The following is a 23,231-nucleotide window of genomic DNA, read 5'->3' as shown; positions in this document are numbered from 1 at the left end:
CTATGAAAACAAGAAAGTAGAGCTACAGATGTTGGGCTCGTGAACAATACCAAGGCCTTGACGCCAACAATACCTCGACAAAATGAGGTATGCATTGGGCGTCGCTTGATGTAGGAAATGGAGCCGTACCACGTAAGTTACAATCGAGAGGCTCACATACCAGGTGATCATCATGATGCTCATGATGGAGAAGCGATTGGAGTGGCAGCTATTACCTCTACTACGAGTGAAACAGCAGCAGCGTATGGTCATTGATGCAGATCTGCCGTAAGAGAGAAGCTCCTCATGATGCAACCAAAATTGAATGGCGCATAGCAGAGGCAGAGAAGCGTGGGCGACCTGTTGTAGCTGAAAAAACATCAAAAAAGCCTATAGGCTGCGTGACATGCTCTTCTTGCTGGGCGCCTTACTACGACCTGCCATGGAGAAACTCTACAGAACATGCAGCGAGGATGCGGAGAGTTGTCTTCATTGTCTGAGAAGAGAAGGGTGCGGTGATAAGGGGAGCAACAGAAATGTGGGAGGTGCAAGGATGCTACAGGAAAACTCCCTACAAAGAGACAATACTCTCTCGCTCTCTCTCATCCCGTATCAATGGCGAACTCCATCATGAATTGGGGAACCCAAGAAACTAAAGAAAAGAAAGAAGGATTCCTAACTGCCCGCCAACTCCACCAATGTGGTGTACACGGGATTAGGCTCAAACTGAGTCTGCCTCTGCCTTGAGAGGGCACCTCTTTATATTATGCTAGAGAGTTGGTTACAACCATAACATGTCCAGCCACACTAGGTGGCCGGACTCTACCTACACGACCACACACCACAATATTATACTTTTGTTGGGAGTTATTGAGTTATTGACATAAGGACATTCCACATATAATACCAATTATACATGGTACTCTTGGGATTTATCTATGTTATTGAGGTATTGTTGAGAGCTTTAGGAATGTCATTGGCAAATTTACACGATTGGGTCTTTCACAAGTCTTTCAAATAAGTCATCTCCTCAATCTTCCTTTTTCATTTTGGAAGATCCGAAGGTTTCTTATTAACATAAAGATTTCTTAAGATGCAAAGGATAGAATACTATACTTAGCATGTGTTATATATATATAGTTTTATAAAAGATAAAAGATGTACTTTATATATATAGTTCTATTTGACAAGGGTTAGATAGCTTACTCATAGTAAGATTCCTTTGTTACTAAAGCTATAAAGGGCATCAAAGAGATGTAAAAAAAACAAAAAAAAACAAATAGTGACCCAATATGAATTATTTACTTCTTACTAATTTATAACTTCTCATTTAAAGAAAAGATTAGTTGAATCTCTTGCCACTATTTCACAATGATCATTTCTATTATGAACATAATTTTGGGGGGAATGAGTGAGGGAGTGATGTAACTAACTAGTAATCTAAGTGGCCGATAGAAGTTATATATATACAAGAAGATGATGTGTTTCTAGAGTAGCGTTTAAAAACCTAGGTGACCAAAGGGAAAAAATATGGTGAAAAAAAGTGCCTTTTGTATACGCTCTTATTGGAGTTCAACACTTAAACTTGAAATGCCTATTATGCAAGGTGAGTGCTTGGGAGAAACAAAGAAAGTTTGTTTAATGCAAGTGTCAATTATGGAACACTCTATATGCATACGAGAAATTTGACAAACAAAAGAATGCAGCGCGAAAGAGAGATTTGATGGGTGCTTGAAGGAACAAATGTAACACATGTGACATCAAAGGACGTCCCAATAGATTCCACGCTTGCAAGAAGGGTTTTTGTTGTAGAAGCTTCTCCACTTATACCTCACCGTTCTCAGTGTGTGAGTGTCTTTTGAGCTTCCTCCTTCACTTCACCACACATAATTTACATAGACTTCGACTCTTATGCTCACCTATACCAACATGAGCGACACACGATAATTATGCTCAACTCTTCCAGCTTGAGCAGTACCTATACTAGCTAAGATGCTTAGACCACATAGAATATTACTTGAAGATTTTGGACTAAGGCCTCGTTCATTTATTATCTTATATGTCCGACTCTAACTTTTACGCTATGTATTTTTAATAGGTTGGCATATTTTGGCTCCTCTTGACTTGCTTGTCATATGTTGACATTGCTTTCTGAAACAAGTCCTTTAGTATTTTTAGGGACTGATGTAGCATTTGTATTTTTTCCCATGAAAAGAAATTGTGAAAAGGTGTGGGCTCTTTGTGATTGAGTTTCCATGAGCGATTTTGAACCCACCTTGTCTTTGGTCCTCGTGTGGCCATCTTTGACATTTTCTCTTTTGCTTTGGCTTGATGGAGACTAGACTTCGGTATCCATATCTGATTGTTTTCGATGTAGAAGCCTTGCTTTTGTAATTGAAGACAAGGTGTCCATCTAGAGGTCTTAGCATCCTCAATTATGATTGGATTTTGTGGGCTCTTGGTTGTCATTGCTTGCCTTTGTATCGAGCCCTTTGTTCCCTGACTCATCTTTGTTGTTGCAGACTAAGCTACGACTTTTGGTAGCCATATTTGCGTGTTAGCTTCATAAAATCCTTGTGCTTCAAGTAGCTTGACTGGAATCACCTGCTACTTCACCTATCTTTGTTGGGTAGCTTGCTTGAAGTGAAATTTGGTACCCAAATTTGTTGTGTTGCTTGCTTTTTTGAAGGTCTCTTTTGATGCCTTTTGCGATTGTTCTTCTTATGTTTGAGTTGTTTGTCTTTTTTTGATAGCTCAGCTTGCTCTTTGTAGAACTGCTTTCTTGAGGTGAGTAAGTCCAGGCTGTTACTTTAGGTTTTTTGGCCCAAACATTAGCATTTCCTTGGAAGTATCCTTGAGTAGTGATTGACTCATTTGATGCTACCCACCCTGTCACTTTTTGTTGTTGATGTTGAGCTTGTGCTTCATGTATCCAAAATGGGTCTTTGACTTTGATGTTCTCTTTGGATACTAACACTTGGCTCATTCTCTTTGGCTTCTTTTAGATCCTATTTTGTTATAGAAACTTGGGTTGATAAATTTTTTGCTTTGGTCTCCATTGCATTATCGATGGTTTGGTTATTGATGTAGAGGCTTCATGGGAAGTTAGATGGAGGTTGGTTGAAGGTAAAGATTGATCTACTTCATTATTTACCTTAGTTTACCTTTTTTTGCGATGGTTGGCAATTTCTTCTCCACATGGATTTGAGAAGCTTCATGGAGTCTTACCGTTGTCGTTGTCGAAGCTTTTGGTTGTTGTTGAAAGAAGATGTTCCTCCAACTTTTTGTCAGGACCAAACATTCTTTGATGGGATGGGAGTTGATTACGTGGAAAGTATGCTTGTACTCTCCATTACTTAACTTAAGTACGGCTTCTACCATGCCAAAGCTAGGAATTAGAATTTTTAAACTTGTATACACTGTTTCTTCTAGCGCGTTGATTGGAGGCTTTCCCACCATGATCCATGTTCCATAAGTCATCAGATTCTTTTTCGCTTTTGAATCTATCATAGAGGTGAACATTTGAGTTTAAGTCATGTTTCTCCACATATGCTGAATTTGATCACTCTTGGAGACATTCAATCTTTTATTGTATCCTTGTCCTTCTCTTGGTCTTATGTTTCTTGAATATTTGACGTTGAGTTTGAAAACTCTATTTCTTCATTTGATTTTATTTGCACCTTTTTTGGAGTCATCTTCTTTAATATAGCTTTGGGCGATTCTTTAGGTATGTCGATGATGTTGGACTGCCTGGATGAGCTCCTTGCACATTTGCAACCTCTCTTTTTCATGCCCTGGATGAGGATACGTCACCAGCCATCTATGCTTTTGGGTTTTATTGGGTTTTAGTTTAGCTTCATAGGCCTTTAAAATTGCATCTAGAGATTCAATAACTTTATCCACCAAGAATGAACTGCCTAAGACAGTCTTTGACTCCTTCGCTCCCTTTGCATCTTTCTTACTTTCTTGCTCATGTTTAAGTAGTTCTTTGGTTTGGTTCAGTTTAGTTTCCAAAACTGTTTTTCCTTCAGCCTCTTCACTTTCCTTTTATCCCATTTGGATTTCCAAAATTTTCTTCCAATTCTCACCGATATGTTCTCGATTTCTATTTGAGGTAACAATGTGGGTTCCTCCTCAACAACTATATTTTTGAAAGCTTCTTGAGCTTGAGCTCAATTCATTACCTTTAAAGGAATCTTGGACACTACCTTAAATCCTCTTGAAAAAGGAATCGCTCCTACAACATTCATTGTTGCTTTTCCCTTGTAGTCTGGATTCTTAGCACAATGTTGGAGTAGAGGTCTCTCCCACAACCATCACATAATAAAAATATTTCTATTTGTCGACCCTTGTTTGGACAACCTTGTTCCCAACGGTCACCGGCACATTTATAGCATGGACCTTCTTGTTTCATAACTGCTGATCCAGTCAATGGTTGTTCTTGCCTAGAAAGAATGTTCTTCGAACCATACTCTTGATTCACTATGAACATGAGCGTATTCACATCCATGGAGTAATGATCTTTCACGGGTTGTGGCACATGCGTTGGCTAAGTGTACTTGACTACTACTCTACCATCATTCAATAGAGGTGGTTTTCTCCCTAGCATTTGTTGCGGCTTTGGTTGAAGGTTACACCATGGACTGGGATGATCCCCTTCACAAGTCTCACATCTCCTCAAATGAGGCTGTCGTACATTTAGGCTCTATTTGTAGCCTTTGTCTATTCTTCTAATTACTTCCTCAATCACTTGATCAAAGCTCAGCTCCGTAGGAATTTGAAAATCTTTCTTTGTTGGGGATTTGATTTTTGGAGATGAGGCACTACTAGTCACACTTTCTATGTCGTATGTCACCTCTTCGGAGGCCTTGCAATTGTCAACTAGATATAGAGCTTCTCTAGTGACTTGCTTGAACGTCATGCATCCTTTCATATGTAGATCATTTTTCAGAGTTTCATTCCTCAAGCCCTCTATGAATAGAACTGATAATCTCTCATCTTGTATTAGCTCTGTCACATGAAATCTATCTATGTAATGTTTGAAGAGAAACAGAGCTTCCTTCATTTTTTTGTCCTTTTTCTATTTGAAAGCCTAGATCTGTGAAACTGTATTGTGCTTGATTCCCCTTTTTGAGAACTCCTCTATGAATTCTTCCAAGAGTTATGCTATGTTGGGAAAATTATCTCTATTTAGTGGTTGAAATCACGATAGAGATATTCCTTCCAATGTCAACCAAAATCCCTCATATTGAGTATGAAAATTTGCAATTTTCTCAGCTCTCAAAAATTATTTGAAGAGTGATACATGAGCATATGGATCCCCCGACCCATTGTACTTTGTTTTGACACACTGGGCCACTTGATATGGCCTTAATCATTGTGGTTCAGTCAGCAATCTAACCAATTTATGGTCTCATGGAAAGATGTATCTAGCTCTCACCTCTCGTCTCGGAGAAAATCCTGGTGGAATCCTCTCTGATGTGTGCTCTGGCATCATTTTTGGATGGAAGTAAGTAGAGATTGAACTTCCCTTGTATGTGTATCATTCTAAGTTAATTGGATCAACAAGTTTGTACTCACATCCATACTTATCTGCAATCAAAACTTTCATTATGTGGGCATATGTATATGTGAATGCATAGAGATTCTTATGGAATGGCAACTCTCTAGCATAGGGTTCTACACATTTGTAGAAGATATGTTGATTCCCATTTGTGAGTCTATATAATCCCTTATGAGCATAATATGTTAGAACTCTTATGGCTTCATTGATCCCGGGTGCATCTCACGTTCGGTTTGTTGATGAGAGGATTCCTCTCCTCTAGGTAGCTCTGAATCGTTCTATTTTCTGAGTTGCAATATTTCTTGCGTTCTTCATTTCTCTAAGTGGAGTAGAAAACCCTGGTGGTGGATGATTTGTCATGATTAAGGCCCACTCAAGACTCTCAAGATAGTACTTCACAAACCCACTTTGGCTTATTGTAACTTATCTCTTTTGCCCTTGATCAGGTCTCTCAAAAGTAAAAAATTTGTGAATCTTTTGATCTTTGGAAACTAGTTTTGGGTACCCTAAAAGTTTGGAGTTAGGAAACCTGAAAAAATTCAGCTCTAAAATTTAGGTGTGTCCCATTGCTCGGAAGCTTTCTTTCTGGCTATACCTACTCAATTTGGAGTTGTCTATCAAAAGCTAGAGAAAGTATGGTGAACTACACTTGGAACAACACTCACAACAATTTTAGGACCATAACATAGGAACTTTGGCTTGTATCTTGGCCTCCCGAAGGTATTTTTAGCTCAAACTTGAGATTTGGGATGTCCTCAAGTATGTCTACACGATCATCAAGTCAGATATCCCCACTATGCTGAGGTAATGGATTGCAATCCATTTTCCCATGTCAAATTTTTTTCTCCAAATTTTGACAGTATGTAGACAAGGTCTTCTGCAGGCTCTGTACCAATCTTCATCAAATTTTGAGGTTGGGGTAAATGGATCGTGATCCATGTTCAACCACATATGGACTTGATCTCTTAGGAGTTTGTTCATGACTATATCCATAAGCTAAATCTTGGATTTGGACTTGGTTTGATATGTCAAATGTCCAATGCTAGGTATGCACTATGGTTTTCTGTCTATCACCAGTTTTCCCCCGGCCCAAATTTATTGGTTTTTCTCCAAAATTGGACTTGGGGATATGTTTCCTTGTATATGCACTTATGGATGTGGAAAATTTCAAGTCAAGTTGTCACTATGGGTACATGGATCGCGATCCATGTTTGGAGGCCAATTTGACTTTTCTTGGTACCATCAGAATCAACATGAATAATAGGTCCTATGGTATCAAAGTTTTTGAAAATGGACTTTTGGATTGAAAATTAGGTCAATTCTAGCACTTTGTCAGAGTACTTGGCAGTTTTGGGCTTTTGGTTTGGTTTTTGATATCCAAATTCAGTTTTGAAAAGACCGATAGGATCCTTGTGATGTCCTCTAGCTATGGTGCAATTTTGGTATCAGTCTATGACAGAGGAACATGGATTGCAATCCATACACCTACGTGTCAGAAGGTACTAAAACTTGGCACAGAACTTGTCCTTGGTCCACTGATCTGTACTATATGGTTTTTGTGTGATTTTGACTTGTTATGTCAGGAAAAAGTCAATCCCTAGGTCTGTTTTAGGGTTTTCACCTTGAACTGTTTTTTTCCCTTTTGGACCCACTTTTTGAACTTTTCTGACAATGCTTCTTTGGGGAGTTTTGTTCACAAAACGCATGTTTAGGAAAATAGGGCAAAATTCACAAATTTGGGATGATTCTTTGTGTCTCATGGACTTGAGGTAAGGTTGCATTGTGGTAGGTTGTTGCACATAAGAAAACTATGATACAATGTTTAGTGGATGCTTAAAAGTTTGCAAGATCCAATATTATGTGTTTTCAACAACCATACTATACAGTAGAGTGTGTTTGCACATGATGGTTTACAAATACACACGCGCGCGCGCAAAAGAAAATTTTCTTCCCACACATGCTCCATTGATAAAACAATTAAAATGTAAGTTGCAAGACAAACTTGGGTGACTAAATTGAAAAGAACACCATTCATATTAAATGAGATTTGTTGAAGATTACAAAGGTGGGATGCCATTATCAATGTTCATAATGACTCTAGATATGGGTCGACTAATTTGAACCATTGCTAGAAGATTACAAAGGTGAAAGGCCAACACTAAGCAATCATTCCTCCTCATTTGCATTGACATTTGATGGTGCCGCATGTTCATCAAGTTTCAATTGACTCTCTTTGGCCTTGAGGATTATTGCCTTTAGAATCTTAATTTTTTCAAGAATTTGTCCACCCTTGGGCTTCCATGGCCAAATGATGCAACTCGTGTCTTCCCAGCGTTGAGGATCATTGATGTTCTCTCTCCAATACTTGTTCCAACAATCCTTGTAAACCTCCTCATCACTTGCATTCTTCTTCTTGGAAATTGGTGCCCAGTATTGTATCTCGACCTGAAGGTAGATTGCCGACTCATTGTTTTGATCAATATCTGTTGTTGTCACTCCTAACCAAACTGGCTAATTTTCCTCACAATGTTGCACAAGTTCAAAGTCTCCCTTTACCACATCAAGAGTTGGGTTGAGCTCTTCAACTGGTTTGTTGCACATTAGACCACAATAGTGGCCCTCAACTACATCAAGTACTTCATGTAGACTATCCTCCAATGGAACTTCAAGAGGATGATCTTTCTCACAAATACGCCTTGGCCAGAAGTTATAAAATAAAGTGTTTTCACTTGCTCCATGATTTTGCATAGATTGCATGAGATTCTCCCAATATATGAGAACTGGGTTGATCCACCTAGCATACTCACTTTTTTCTTGTTTCTCTTGCAAGAGCTCTTTCCACCAACTAACATACTTATTTATTCCTTCCATAACTTTCTCACTATCTTTAGCATACTCAAATCCAAACACCTTCATGAAGCTTGGCTCCTCCTTCTTCCATAACTCTATACCATTTTTGGGTAACCAATCCACATTTTTAGGGTGTACATCGTATTGCATCAAAGGTATTCCATCACTCATATAAAACCCAAATTGCAATGGCTTTGAATGACCCACTAAGCTATAAGCTCCATCATGTAAGAACCCCTTTACAAATACTTTAAAGTTTGCCACCTTTTGTAGGAGAAAAGGTGATGGATGTGTGCTAACACACTCATTGAAATTCTTCATCAAATGTGGAAATGAAAATGGCCTGTTTTTTAAGATTCTCAGAAAAGTAATTGAACAATGCATCAATGTCTTCATCAGTGTGACCAACCATAAGAAATACATGCTGCACTGTGTCAAATACTCCTCATGCAACCAATAGTGATAGGTATGCAAACACATATCGATTCTTGTTTTTTGAACCACAATTGTCAAGTTGCAACAACAATGTTCTTGGCAATGTCTAGCTTGAACCCATATACATTGCCATCCTCCTGTACATGTGCATTAATAGCAAATATTGTTTGCATACTTGGACAATCATTTCCTTGACTAGAAGAAAAATTCTCAGTGTCCACATTTGTGATTAGATCAGTCTCTACTCTTCATGCTGAGCACTCTGTCCTTGTAGTATTGGTTTTTCTCCTTAAGAACTTTCATATGGTGATAGAAAGAAGTGGTAGACAAAACACAATCAGAAATATTTGTTTTTGGTTCTACACTTGAGTTTTCTAAGCTCAAGTCACCAAACATGTGTTCATCTCTTCTTTCTAAGTTTCTTGTTGGAGAGAGATGCAATTGTGAATTTGGGATCATTCGGCCATAATCCCAATGCAAAGTGACCATACTTTGTTTGTCCATGTCCATGAATGAGCATTCCTATCAAGGATACTGGAAGCCTCTCAAGTCCATTGAGAGATTTTTGAACTGGTTTAATTTGTGGTATAGCAGTCTTACTCTGGTCCATCTTGTCATGTATAATGCACGAGAAATTGGATGGATTCATCTCTGAAGAGGTACTCCAAGCATAGTACACATTTCTATAGCTCATTCATTGGAACATATGTGCTCTCCTCTATGCCATGTATCTAGCACACTCCACTTGATTTTTGGTAGACTCTAGCTTGACCTTTATTGATGTGAAAATGTCACATTTAGAGAATATGCTTGATTTTGATAAAGTGACTGTCTTGAAGACTGCGTTCCACAGCCTTAACACTAGAATGGTAACCTAACATGACGTAAAAGTGTCCTTTCAGGGTTTTGGGAAAAAATTCCAAAACCATAGATCCACTCATTTTGAAAAATCATTTCATGAGCTTATAGTTCAATAACTACTACATATGGAAAAAATGAGAAACTTGTAATTTTTCTCATCCCTTGGTCACTACAAGCCTCCAAAGTTGATGGACCAGTGCATTTTGCCCAAAACAGCAATTTCTTATGATTGATTGCATATAAATAAGAGTGGGGATTTTTGTAGGACATGAGATAAAATGCCCCGTTAACTTCAGTGGGTTGGTGACCAAAACATATGGTTGCTTTGACCTCACCAAATTTTTTTTGGGCAAAAACAAAAGGTACAAAAAAGTTGCATTTTTGCCATTCTGCGGACCTATCATCAAAGTTTCTATAGTCACGCTCAATACAGATACCATATACATGTTTTCTTAGTTTCCTTTGGGCCTTTGGATTCAAAAAAAACCATGGAGCATGTCAAAAGGATAATGAATCTCTTACAATTGGAAATTTGGGGGCAATTATAAAGTGCTAAATATAGCAAACATGAAAAAACTGGGTTTAGCATTATGACCTCCAGAAACCCATAGAAACTACTCAATATCTATCCAAGTTTGTAGTCTATGATTAGATATGGTTACTACCTACAAAATACACACAATTTTCCTAAGAAACTAGCAATATTAGAAAGTTATACTTGCTACTCTAAAATGTATCGTATTCTTCAGCAATCAAAAAACTCAACCATCATCATATACTATGCTATATAGCATATTAGGTCCCCAAAACTCAAGGAAGATTAGCTTTATGTTATACATTACACTTACACAATCAAAATTGAATTTGGATATCAAGAAAGCCACCAAAAAAATCATAAAAGTGCTAATTTTGGCCAAAAAACAGGATTATGCAATTCTTGTAAATTGGTCATAACTTTCACTACAAGCATCAAAACATGTTGAGAACTATGAAGGCCTAACCTCTAGCCATCTAAAACTCACAAACGTGAAGTTTAGAGTGGTATAGTTGCCAAAAATTGAAAAAAAGCCAAAAACAGGACCCGTTTTTTCACACAGTTTAGGTTCAAAAATGTTGTGCAAGAGTAAGGTTAATGGTGAGATTGATGCTTTAAAAAAACAACTAAGTTGTTTTTAGCTCATAAGGCAACTTTGTGGATATATAGCACCTAGAAATTCATTTTCATACTCTTCAAATAATTCAAGCAAAATGGTCACTTAACAGGACACAAAAGTGTCCAAGGACATAAAAGTGTCCAAGGACATAAAAGTGTCTTGTAACCATTCTAGTGTTAAGGATGTTGGTTGTGACAGTGTTTTGTATTCCATTGTGACAAGTCTGTCATTTACTTCCCGCAAAATGTCCACTTGTTTGTACATTGATGATAGAACATGTTGAGTTTCGCAAGTGCCATGCATGGTTGTCCTTGACTTATGTGGCATTTGATCTGAAATATTATCTATGAATCCCTGAATGAATGCTTTTGCTATTTTAACATGTGTCAAGCTCTTCCTTATTATTCTAGTGTTTCCATGATTGCCATTGCATGCTCCATCCAAGAATTTCTTGTGCAACTTGTAAAAGGTTTACTTTCCTATTCCATGCTTTATTACATACCTTCTTTCCATCAAAAGTAAACTCAATCATTCCCTTGAAGGTGACAAGAGTTACAAGATGGATCCCAAGCTACATCGAGTCACCCATGGATTTTGGTGGAATGCTTGAATTGATGTTGGAGTCTAGATGTACATCTATGTGCTAGAAATTTATAGCTAGCAAGAGTTACAAGATGGAACCCAAGTTACATTGAATCAACCCGTGGAGAATGGTAGGAAGCTTAAACTCAAATTTAAGCTTAGATGTACATCTAAGTGCTAGAAATACATATCTAACAAGAGTTTCAAGATAATTCGGGAAGCTCAATTTGGGAAAAAAGAAACGAGGTAAAGGTCTACGCACAAAAGAAGTTTATTTAAACATTTGAAGACCTGGTGGACCCAAGAGATGCAAAGATATGCAAACTCTACAACCAATACTTCCACGTTCGCAACAAGAGGCCACATAAATACACCACTCCTCCCCATGCAGTGGCAACAACTATAACATTGTCGTGCTGTGACACGTACATAGTGGGAACGCATGCTACAAGATCTATCTTGTAACTTTTTAGATACATAATTATCTTTCCTATAATGTACATATGCATATTTATGTATAATAATAATCCTTCTATCTCATCCTATTATTTTTCTCAAGGGTAACCTATCCTTACTTTACCATCAGAAAATACTATGGGAAAAGCTCAATAGCTCCGCCTCTTTAACTTGGGGCAAAAAGCATTGATTATTTATTTCTACTATCTCATTATCATCGCACACCCTAGCTAGATCCTATATCTAGGAGAAACTCCAATATATATATATTCTATGTATTTTTTATACTTTTCTTATATTTCTTTTTAAATAGCTACTAGGAGGGAATCAAATCCTAGTGGGAGACTAGGTGGCATGATTTCAAAGATACACTTATTTTAATACATTATTGCAAGCATGATTACAAAACTTTTTTAAGGAGCAATGTCATGCTTCCATATGGCATGAGGTGTCCTTTGGAATTAAATGAACGTCTAGGCTAAGGGGACCACGGGAAGACTTTTGCTGCCAGAAATGGACCCTGTTTTGATGAATTTTTTACACAAGGTTCCAGTCCAAATTGGAAAGTGATTTTAAAATGAAAATCGTATCTAATGAGCTGAAGTTTCTGCCCATATTTTTACTTTTTTATTTGGAGCCACGGTTGAGGAGATATGATCAAAATACTGGACCCCAGTCTGCCCACATCATGCAGGGACAGCTCATTTCCAACTTTTCCAATTCCTATTCACACTGTCTCCTCTATTCTTGTGTAAACCCTTGGGGGTTCCCTTCACCTATAAAAGGGGACCTCTTCATCCTTGAAAAGGAACTCAAGCATTCAAGTCATGGATGAGAGGAATTCTTGAGGGAGTGAGTAGTAATGCCTAATTGTACTTAGCCCCATTAACATAAGCCCAAGTCTACACTTTCTCCTAGAGGAAGACTAGCCATTCTTGTACGCTATCCTTGGAAGATCAACTCTAATCAAAGAAGGTGTTGTACTTGGCGTATCAATCAACGTTGAATTCTCCCCTCTTCTTCTCTCTCCCATCAATAATGGTGCCGAAGGGTTTCAAGTAAGATGTGTTCTACATTGATGTTTTCTTGATTTCTTGTTGTTTTCATTTTCATCTCTAATCCAAGATATATATATGTATCTAATCTCATCTCCTTAACCAAACCTATCTCTCTCATTCTTAGTAATTCATCCTCTCTAGGTTCTCTTTGCTACAGGTACATCTCTCCCCGTAGTATCCTTATTGCCTACGGGCAAGAATAGGGCTTGGGAGGGAAACTTCTCATCTCTTCACTTCTCTCATATCTACATTTCTGACATACTATCCTAGATGAATAACCCACATGATGATCATTTCTATCGATTTCACTCTGTACGATCTATTAGAATTAACGTATGGATTAGACAAAAAATACACTTTCAACAACGTATAGTGTTTCTCTTTGGCCCAGAAAGGCTTAATGAAATACTTCTATCACCGGATCCCATCATACTACCTCTCATAGACTATAACTTTTCTTTTGACGTAAGCGTAGTTATCTTGCTATGAACCAAGAGGATTTGTACACACAATTAATCCCAATCACTAGAAAAAATATATATATTATGGTAAGCACAAAACTACAATTCCAAAGAACAATTCGTAGCCTATTTGGTCAGCCAAGATTGAATGCCATTAACTCATCTATTAACCCTTTCATATTACCCATGATACGATATGACCATAGCCTTGATGTTTTCATTTTCGTATTGTTTTGACATTCTCTTTTGTGTTCTTTCTTTGTGTGTGTGAGTGCAAGAGAGAAAGAGTGAATCTTCTTTGATTGCACTTCTTGCCAAACCCTAGTCTTCATGGCATCTATGGTTTATTAACTCCTTCACATAGTTTTTGTTGAGTTCTCTCACAAACTCTCACAGCCATAAGCCTGGTGCTTTCTTGGCAAGACAACAAATTTCTCGACATATTTTTGGTGAAACCGACGCGAAACTGCCAGGGTGAGATTTTGTGGCTCACCATGGGTGATCATGTTGAGCAATAGGGTATGCATTTTGACCCAGCAACAATGCAAATGTTTCAAGCATTTGCAATGTTTATGCAACAACAACATGCCACTGAAAGAAGGGAGATTTCAGCAACAAAGGACATACAAGCAGTCGTCAATAGAATGGATCAGTTCAATGGCAAAGATGTAACCAAGTACTTATGTGAGTATGTGAAGGAGATGGAGATGCATCGTGTGTCATAAGGTGAGATGATTCAAAGCTTTGAGCTAGTTGTTGCTCCAAAAATTAGAGAGCATGTTAGGGTAATTAAAGATGGGCATGGGAGAAATTGGGAAGAACTCAAAGTAGCTTTAAAGGAGGAATATTTCATGGAGGACTGTGAGAGAGTGACCAAAAGGACATTCTTAGAATGGGTAGTCAAGCCAAAGCAAGGACTATCAATAACAGACCTACTTAGGGAATTTGAGCGGCGCTATGCACAACTCACCAGGACATAAAGGGCCACACTAGATGCAGAGAAGATAGATCTTTCCTTACAACCTGCAGGTAAAGAGTTTCAAGAAAATTTGGAGCTTCTTCTTGAAGATAAAGATGTTGAGCAAGGACTAAAGACCGACTGGAATGAGTTTGAAGGTGTTGTTTCACTGCTTGCCAAACGACAAAGAAGAAGGGACAAGATGGTAGTAAACACTACAAGTCCTTCCACCTCAACTTCTAACAAAATGGTAAAGCCTACTTTTATCGCTCCTAAGATTGATGATTCCATGCTAGATGAGCTTGTGAAGGGAATGCGTGACTTGAAGGTGAAGTTTGCAAAGCTTGAAGAAAAAGGCCAACCATCAGGGCCACTTCCTAGGCAAAGACAACAGCCCAAAGAAGGGTTTGTTAATAGATGTATTTGGTGTGATAGTACAGACCATGTAAGAAGGGATTGTGATGATTTTAGTAATGCTTTGTCAAAAGATGTTGTCTTTTTTAAGGATGGTAAAATCCACTTAAGAGAGACAGGTCTACCCTTGAGAACTAACTTTGGGAAGGGGGGAATGCAAACCTTAGTTGAAGATATGGCAACTAAGCATGCCACCTCTTCAGTTGAGTCAGCTACTTATGGAGTAAAAATTGAACATTTTTGTGATGAAGAGGTGAGTGACCATCATGGTCAAATTTGACCAAATGTCATCCAATTAGCTAAAAAGGAAAAGCTTACAAAAGAGATTCTACATGAAGCAGGTGATTGCATACGTCTAGAAACAGGACGGAATGATCCAGTGGACTCATTGTCAGTGCATGCCTACATTACAAAATGCCAACAAAATGAGGCAATTGTAGAAGAGAAGCGCAGACGTGATAATGCTGATGAAGGACCATCAAAAAGAGCTTCTAGAAGTGGGGGAAGAAGCGACTCAATGCCTTCTCAAACACCCTCAACAAAAGGAGCATCTCCACCTGAAGTACTCATGGAGGAGTCTACAACAGGAAAGAAGAAAGAGCCAACAAAAGGTAAGACAAAAGGCCCAACTTATAAACTACAATCTGATATTGAGGTTGCTACAGATTTAAAGAAAGTCTTGGAGGAAAGGATCTTGAATAGCAAGATTGAGTTTACTCTGGGAGAAGTTCTTGGCATTGCAAAGCGTGAATTCCATGAGGAGATCATTGACATCATCAAGAGGAAGAGGCAAACCCTTGCTGAAGTTTCTCGTCCTCCACAGGTTGAAGGGGAAACCTCAAAGACACAAGGGATGCAACTGCAAAATAAGGAGAATGATGAAGCTGTGGTAGGATGCTACCAATCTAGTGGGAGAGTGAAGCAAGTGCATTTCTCAAATGATGATGAAGAAGTTGAAGATATTCCTAGGAGTTACTATTCACGAAGTCATTGGGCAAGGGCTACTACAGAAACTTTGGTCAAGGTAGGTGATCTTGAAGAGCCATTTGTTGCCTTGATTGACCATGGTTCAGAAATAAACATAATGTCAAAGAGTCTCTACAACAAGTGCAAATGGCCGATGGACACATATCATGGCTGGATGGTAAAAGTGGCAAAAAATTCATCTGGTGAATTGTATGCAGCATGTCCAGGTGTGAAGGTAACAATAGGTGATGTAAAGATTGACCAAAACTTCTTTGTACATGATACATCTTCATATCATCTCATCCTTGGATAGCCTTACATTGTGGGAGTTTGAATGGAAACAAAGGTAATGGATGATGGTTCAACATATGCTAGGATACGTAACAAAGATGGTAAACGAGTTGTCCAATTTCTCACAGTTTGTGTGAACCATGAAAGAAATCGTGACAACCTCAGAGAACATCCTCTACCAAAGGTGAGCAAAGAGTTTCATGATCATAGAGAAATGATGGGTTTTGGCCAAGTACCATTGTAAAGCGGGATTGCAGTGGTACAGAAAGAAAAAGGGTCTCGTTTGATCCAAAAATAGGTGAAACTTTCTCAATGAGCTCTTTGGTAACAAGGAATGGATCAGTATGTTTTACAAAACTTGAAGATTTGAAGAAATGTGAGAGACAATATGTGCATAATGTACAAATAGGCATGAAAAAGAGTGGGTTGCTAAAGCCTACTGAAAATGTTTTGGGTTTGTGTGAACAAGTTTCTTTTGTAGATACTATGGGTGAGCTTGATGCTATAATGAGGTCTAGTTTGCATCTTGAAAATGAATTTGTGGAAGTTTGCTCTATAGAAATGTATCAAGTAATAGAAGCCTTTAAAGAAAGCCAAACAGTTAGCCCAGAAGTCCATGTTGAAACTAAACACAAGAGTGTAGCAAAGAAGGTGAAACCAGTAGCTTCACCCTTACCACCCAACAACAGGGAAAAGATTGAGCAGGCTTCTTTACAACCAAGTTTGCGGAATCCTAAAAAGATCGGGCATACCTTCACAAAGGAGTCTTTTCAAGAGTTGCAGATTGGTTGCAAGGAGTTTCTAACATAGGAGGAGACAAAGTGCTTCAAAGAAATGCTTTCAAAGCATGGTAAGGCTTTTGCATTTGATCCACATGAGATAGGATGTGTTGATCCTTATATTGTAGCTCCTATGGTAATTTTCACAATACCTCATGTGCCTTGGAATCTGCGGCCTATTCCGGTTCCAAAGGCTCATTTGCCAAAGTTAGTAGAGCTACTGAATGAGAAAATCAAAATGGGAATCTTGGAGCCTTCTTGTGCTCCATACTCAATAAGGTGGTTCACAGTTCCAAAGAAGAATGGTTCTCTACGCTTTATCCAAGATATGCAACCAGTGAACAAGGTGACAATTAGAAATGTAGGTACACGTCCAATTGTGGATGAGTTTGCAGAAGCGTTTGCAGGGAGGGCAATCTACTCAATGGGGGATCTCTACTCAGGGTATGATCAATTTCAGCTTGCAATCGAAAGTAGAGACTTGACAACCATGAGGACACCTTTGGGTTTGGTAAGGATGTGTACCTTGCCACAGGGAGCAACCAACTCGGTTGCACATATGATGAATGGGATGAATAAGGTCTTACGTGACTTTATTCCTCAAATCACAATGCCTTTCATTGATGATTTGCCTATCAAAGGATGTGAAGAAAGTGACAAAGATGAAGCTTTGGATCTCAATGGATGTCGCAGGTTTGTGATAAATCACATAAATGATTGTGATAAAATTTTGTCTAGGTTGAAAGAAGTGAATCTTACATTGTCAGGGAAAAAGTCTATGTTTGGTGTCAATGAAGTGCTCATTGTGGGGCACATGTGCGGGCCATATGGTAGGAAACCTTGTCCAACAAAGGTAGATGCCATCCAAAGAATGAAAGAAACATGCACTAGCATCACTGAGGTTAGAAGGTTTCTGGGAGCATGTGTCTTCTATGTTATTTGGATTCCACATTATGTACATGTAGCTGATCCTCTTTATCAGCTGCTTAGAAAGAATCAAAAGTTTAAATGGACAGAAGCACGTGTAAAATCCATGAAAAAGCTAAAGGAGTTGCTCCAGTCAGCAACAACTTTGAGAAAGGTGGACTATGAGTGTCAAAGGCCAGTAATTGTGACAGTAGATACCAGTCCTACAGGGATTGGATGGACAATAGGGCAAGATGACAAAGAAGGACACAGGTATGTGGTAAGATTTGGAGCAAAGGTACTAAGTGCTCGCCAAAGAAACTATCCACAGATAAAGAGAGAGTTATGGGGTATGGTTACAGCCTTGAAAAGTGGAAAAGAGTACCTAATTGGTGCATGTGTGGTTGTAGAAACAGATTGTCTACCACTTCTTGGGATGATTACAAGCTGCTCAATGCCAGACATTGCTATGTTGCGGTGGATTGCCCACATTAAGTCCTTAAATCCTGAGTTTAAGCACATTGCAGGTAAAGACAATACAGTGGCAAATATGCTATCAAGGGCAAGGTATGAAGATGAGTCACAAATGATTGACGAGGGAGATGATGCAAGCACAAAATTCTATTCTATCTCTCATGTCAAAGGTAACAATGTCTGTATGACTAATCTACTTGAATCATTCTTGAAAGAGCTTTATGAAGGTGATTGGCTTCTTAATGGAAGCTACTTGAGTACTCTAACAAAACAGGATGATTGGTTTGAACAAGAATTCAAGAGGATACGCAGGAAAGCATATGGGTACTTTTTGAGGGATGGTTACTTGTGGAAGCATCCTAAACAAAAGGGTGCTACACCACAACGGGTGATATGTAAAAAAGAGACTCAAGTAAAGCTCATGCAAAAGTTTCATGAGAGTCTATGGGCTGGACACAGGGGTGTGTGGGTAACCTTCTCCAAGTTGAAAGAAAAATACTGGTGGAAGGGTATGTATAAAGATGTATCTCAGTTTGTAGAGTCATGTGTAACTTGTCAAATGTATTCAAATGTTCGACATCGTGATGGATTGCACCCTACATATCCACTAGCCATGCACTATAAATGGGTTGTGGATCTAGTCACAATGCCTTTAGGACTCTGGCAGATGAGATACTTGGTTCTTGCACGAGAGGACCTAACTAACCAGGTTGAAGGAAGAGCATTAAGAGCTAAAACCACAGAAGCTGTGAAAATTCCTTCTTGATGAGGTGATTTGCCATTATGGTTGTGTGGGAAAAATCACTGCAGATCGAGGTGAACTGTCACTGCAGATCGAGGTGAACTGGATGCCGAAGAAGCAAGGGAGTTCTTTTCTAGATTAGGAATCAAGCTTTCTCTTACTACAGCTTACAACCCTGAAGGCAATGGAAAGAGTGAAAGAGGGCATCCTCCTATCATCAAAGCTTTGGCCAAGGCTTGCGAAGGAAGAGTTGGTGAGTGGCCAAAATTGTTACCATATGCTTTATGGGCTGATCGTACAACACATAGCTCAGTAACTGGCTACATGCCTGCAGAGCTAATGCATGGTCAAAAGCAAGTGATGCCGATTGAGGATACAATTCCCACATGGAATGTACTACCTTGGCAAGAGGGGATTAGTAGGGAAGATCTCCTTGCACTGCGTATAAGGCAGCTAGAGAGAAGACCTCAAGACGTTGAAGCTGCAAAAGAACGACTCAAAAATGCAAGGTTGAAAAACAAGGACTATTTTGATAAGAGACATCGACTCAAGAGAAAAGCAATTGACAAAGGTGACTGGGTTTTAGTGTATGATAGTAGCCTTAATAACCAGCACACAGTCATGCGTAAGTTCTCAAAAAGATGGTTTGGACAGTATGTTGTAAAGCATGTGCATGAAAATGCTACTTACAGCTTTTCTGAACTAGATGGTACAGAAGTAAAGATTCCCATTGCAAGAAAAAAGATTAAAATGTTTAAGAGAAGAGGAGACAATGATCTAGAAGATATTGATGCGGAAGAAGAGAAAAAAACAGGTGAAGATCAAAGTGAACATGAAGCTCTGGAATCATCCAGTGAAGAAGAAGACAAGAAAGATGTACAAGAGGTCTGATCTTACAAAGAGACAATTTGGCACATACCGGAGGATGTGCAGGTTTAGAGGGGGTGGATGTCGTGTTGTGACACGTACATAGTGGGAATGCATGCTACAAGATCTATCTTGTAACTTTTTAGATACATAATTATCTTTCCTATAATGTACATATGCATATTTATGTATAATAATAATCCTTCTATCTCATCCTATTATTTTTCTCAAGGGTAACCTATCCTTACTTTACCATCAGAAAATACTATGGGAAAAGCTCAATAGCTCCGCCTCTTTAACTTGGGGCAAAAAGCATTGATTATTTATTTCTACTATCTCATTATCATCGCACACCCTAGCTAGATCCTATATCTAGGAGAAACTCCAATATATATATATTCTATGTATTTTTTATACTTTTCTTATATTTCTTTTTAAATAGCTACTAGGAGGGAATCAAATCCTAGTGGGAGACTAGGTGGCATGATTTCAAAGATACACTTATTTTAATACATTATTGCAAGCATGATTAAAAAACTTTGTCAAGGAGCAATGTCATGCTTCCATATGGCATGAGGTGTCCTTTGGAATTAAATGAACGTCTAGGCTAAGGGGACCACGGGAAGACTTTTGCTGCCAGAAATGGACCCTGTTTTGATGAATTTTTTACACAAGGTTCCAGTCCAAATTGGAAAGTGATTTTAAAATGAAAATCGTATCTAATGAGCTGAAGTTTCTGCCCATATTTTTACTTTTTTATTTGGAGCCACGGTTGAGGAGATATGATCAAAATACTGGACCCCAGTCTGCCCACATCATGCAGGGACAGCTCATTTCCAACTTTTCCAATTCCTATTCACACTGTCTCCTCTATTCTTGTGTAAACCCTTGGGGGTTCCCTTCACCTATAAAAGGGGACCCCTTCTTCCTTGAAAAGGAACTCAAGCATTCAAGTCATGGATGAGAGGAATTCTTGAGGGAGTGAGTAGTAATGCCTAATTGTACTTAGCCCCATTAACATAAGCCCAAGTCTACACTTTCTCCTAGAGGAAGACTAGCCATTCTTGTACGCTATCCTTGGAAGATCAACTCTAATCAAAGAAGGTGTTGTACTTGGCGTATCAATCAACGTTGAATTCTCCCCTCTTCTTCTCTCTCCCATCAATAATGGTGCCGAAGGGTTTCAAGTAAGATGTGTTCTACATTGATGTTTTCTTGATTTCTTGTTGTTTTCATTTTCATCTCTAATCCAAGATATATATATGTATCTAATCTCATCTCCTTAACCAAACCTATCTCTCTCATTCTTAGTAATTCATCCTCTCTAGGTTCTCTTTGCTACAGGTACATCTCTCCCCGCAGTATCCTTATTGCCTACGGGCAAGAATAGGGCTTGGGAGGGAAACTTCTCATCTCTTCACTTCTCTCATATCTCCATTTCTGACATACTATCCTAGATGAATAACCCACATGATGATCATTTCTATCGATTTCACTCTGTACGATCTATTAGAATTAACGTATGGATTAGACAAAAAATACACTTTCAACAACGTATAGTGTTTCTCTTTGGCCCAGAAAGGCTTAATGAAATACTTCTATCACCGGATCCCATCATACTACCTCTCATAGACTATAACTTTTCTTTTGACGTAAGCGTAGTTATCTTGCTATGAACCAAGAGGATTTGTACACACAATTAATCCCAATCACTAGAAAAAATATATATATTATGGTAAGCACAAAACTACAATTCCAAAGAACAATTCGTAGCCTATTTGGTCAGCCAAGATTGAATGCCATTAACTCATCTATTAACCCTTTCATATTACCCATGATACGATATGACCATAGCCTTGATGTTTTCATTTTCGTATTGTTTTGACATTCTCTTTTGTGTTCTTTCTTTGTGTGTGTGAGTGCAAGAGAGAAAGAGTGAATCTTCTTTGATTGCACTTCTTTCCAAACCCTAGTCTTCATGGCATCTATGGTTTATTAACTCCTTCACATAGTTTTTGTTGAGTTCTCTCACAAACTCTCACAGCCATAAGCCCGGTGCTTTCCTGGCAAGACCGCAAATTTCTCGACAACGTGGGCATTGAAAAGAAGTATACCAAAAGAAGGAAACTACACCCAATATCTGCATAAGCAAGTGGTTGGCATGGGCATGGAAAAGCCCAAGTACATTGGAGGAGGGGAAACCTTGACAAAGATTGTGTATGAGGAAATCGGTGCTAAAGGACATTGGCCAGAGCCACCGACATAGAACGAGTGGTTCAAGCTAAAGCTTGATATCGAAGATGAGCCAGTGAAAGCAATGGCTCCACCAATCACCACAAGGCTAAGAAGGAAGTTGAAAACCGTGCCTGAAGAAGAGCCTGTGGAGCCACCAAGAAATAAAGGAAAAGAAGCATTAGCCAGGAAATCCAGACCCAAGGAAATGCATAGCCAAAAATCCACTCCGATTAAGAGGTTGATAGAACAGCTCCGAGCAGAAAGATAACTAAAGGGAGACGTTGAAGAATACTGGGTGCGAGACCCGATCAAATTTGGAGGAAGCTCCTCTAAACCACTAGAGGACAAGTTTGACCATTACATTCGGGCTTATGAAGAGACGGATAGAGTGATTGATCAGCAAAACTTAGAGCCTTTCACAATGGAGGAAGTGCAAGACATCAAGAAGAAGCTGAAGGAAACGTCAGAAACACAAGTGAAGAAGGATCAAGAGAAAGAGCGGACAAAAACTGAAACACAACCTTCACCACCAAGTTCTCCCACTCGGGGGTTCACCGTTCAGTACCCCCCTATATAACATGTGTTTGTGAGGTATTAAAAAAAAACCTCTTTTAACATGTCTAAATGAATAAAATGACCCCTTATTTTAGATTTGTTTTAAAAAATTGAATATGAAAACCTCTTATTTTAATGTATTTCTGTTAAATTACCTAAAAGTTTTCCATTTAAAAACCCTTGCTTTTGAACTCACGTTATACATTAACATGATTACATAGTGCACCCCTCCGAGTTCTCCCACCCCTCCTCCAAGTCCAAAACCATGTACACCCAAACCCCAATCATCATCAAAAGCAACAGAAGAGGCTACATCTGTACCTTGGAATCAGGAAAAAAATGAAAGGAACACATATGAAGACCTCATTCAAGCTGGATATACAATGGCAGAGGCTTTGAGAGTTGGTTACGGAACTCCTACTCCACCATGGGCTACAAAGAGAGAAAAGGAGAGACAAGAGCTCCCCAAGGGCCAGGACATAGATGATGAATTTGAAGAGAGAAAGGTAGACCAAGAGTCTCAAAGAATAACTCCAAAAAGATACTCCCCACAGCCTGGAGTGCCAAGGTTGGTTCAAGTCCCTCAAGTGCCTCAATGCAGACCTTTGGCTAACCCATGGCGAGCACCTCCTACAGGAGTAATGA

The 23,231-nt window shown here is 38.8% G+C and overlaps 1 pseudogene; it reads right to left on the bottom strand.

Moving 5' to 3' along the window:
* On the bottom strand, positions 1–472 carry LOC147430991 (uncharacterized; annotated as a pseudogene).
* Between the last annotated feature and the right edge of the window lie 22,759 nt (positions 473–23,231).

This window comes from Adiantum capillus-veneris, chromosome 21 (assembly GCF_014529385.1).
Source record: "Adiantum capillus-veneris isolate H3 chromosome 21, ASM1452938v2, whole genome shotgun sequence".
In the NCBI taxonomy this organism is placed as follows: domain Eukaryota; kingdom Viridiplantae; phylum Streptophyta; class Polypodiopsida; order Polypodiales; family Pteridaceae; genus Adiantum; species Adiantum capillus-veneris.
The sequence above is the reverse complement of the archived record's forward strand: the minus strand, read 5'-3'. Positions and strand labels throughout refer to the sequence as shown.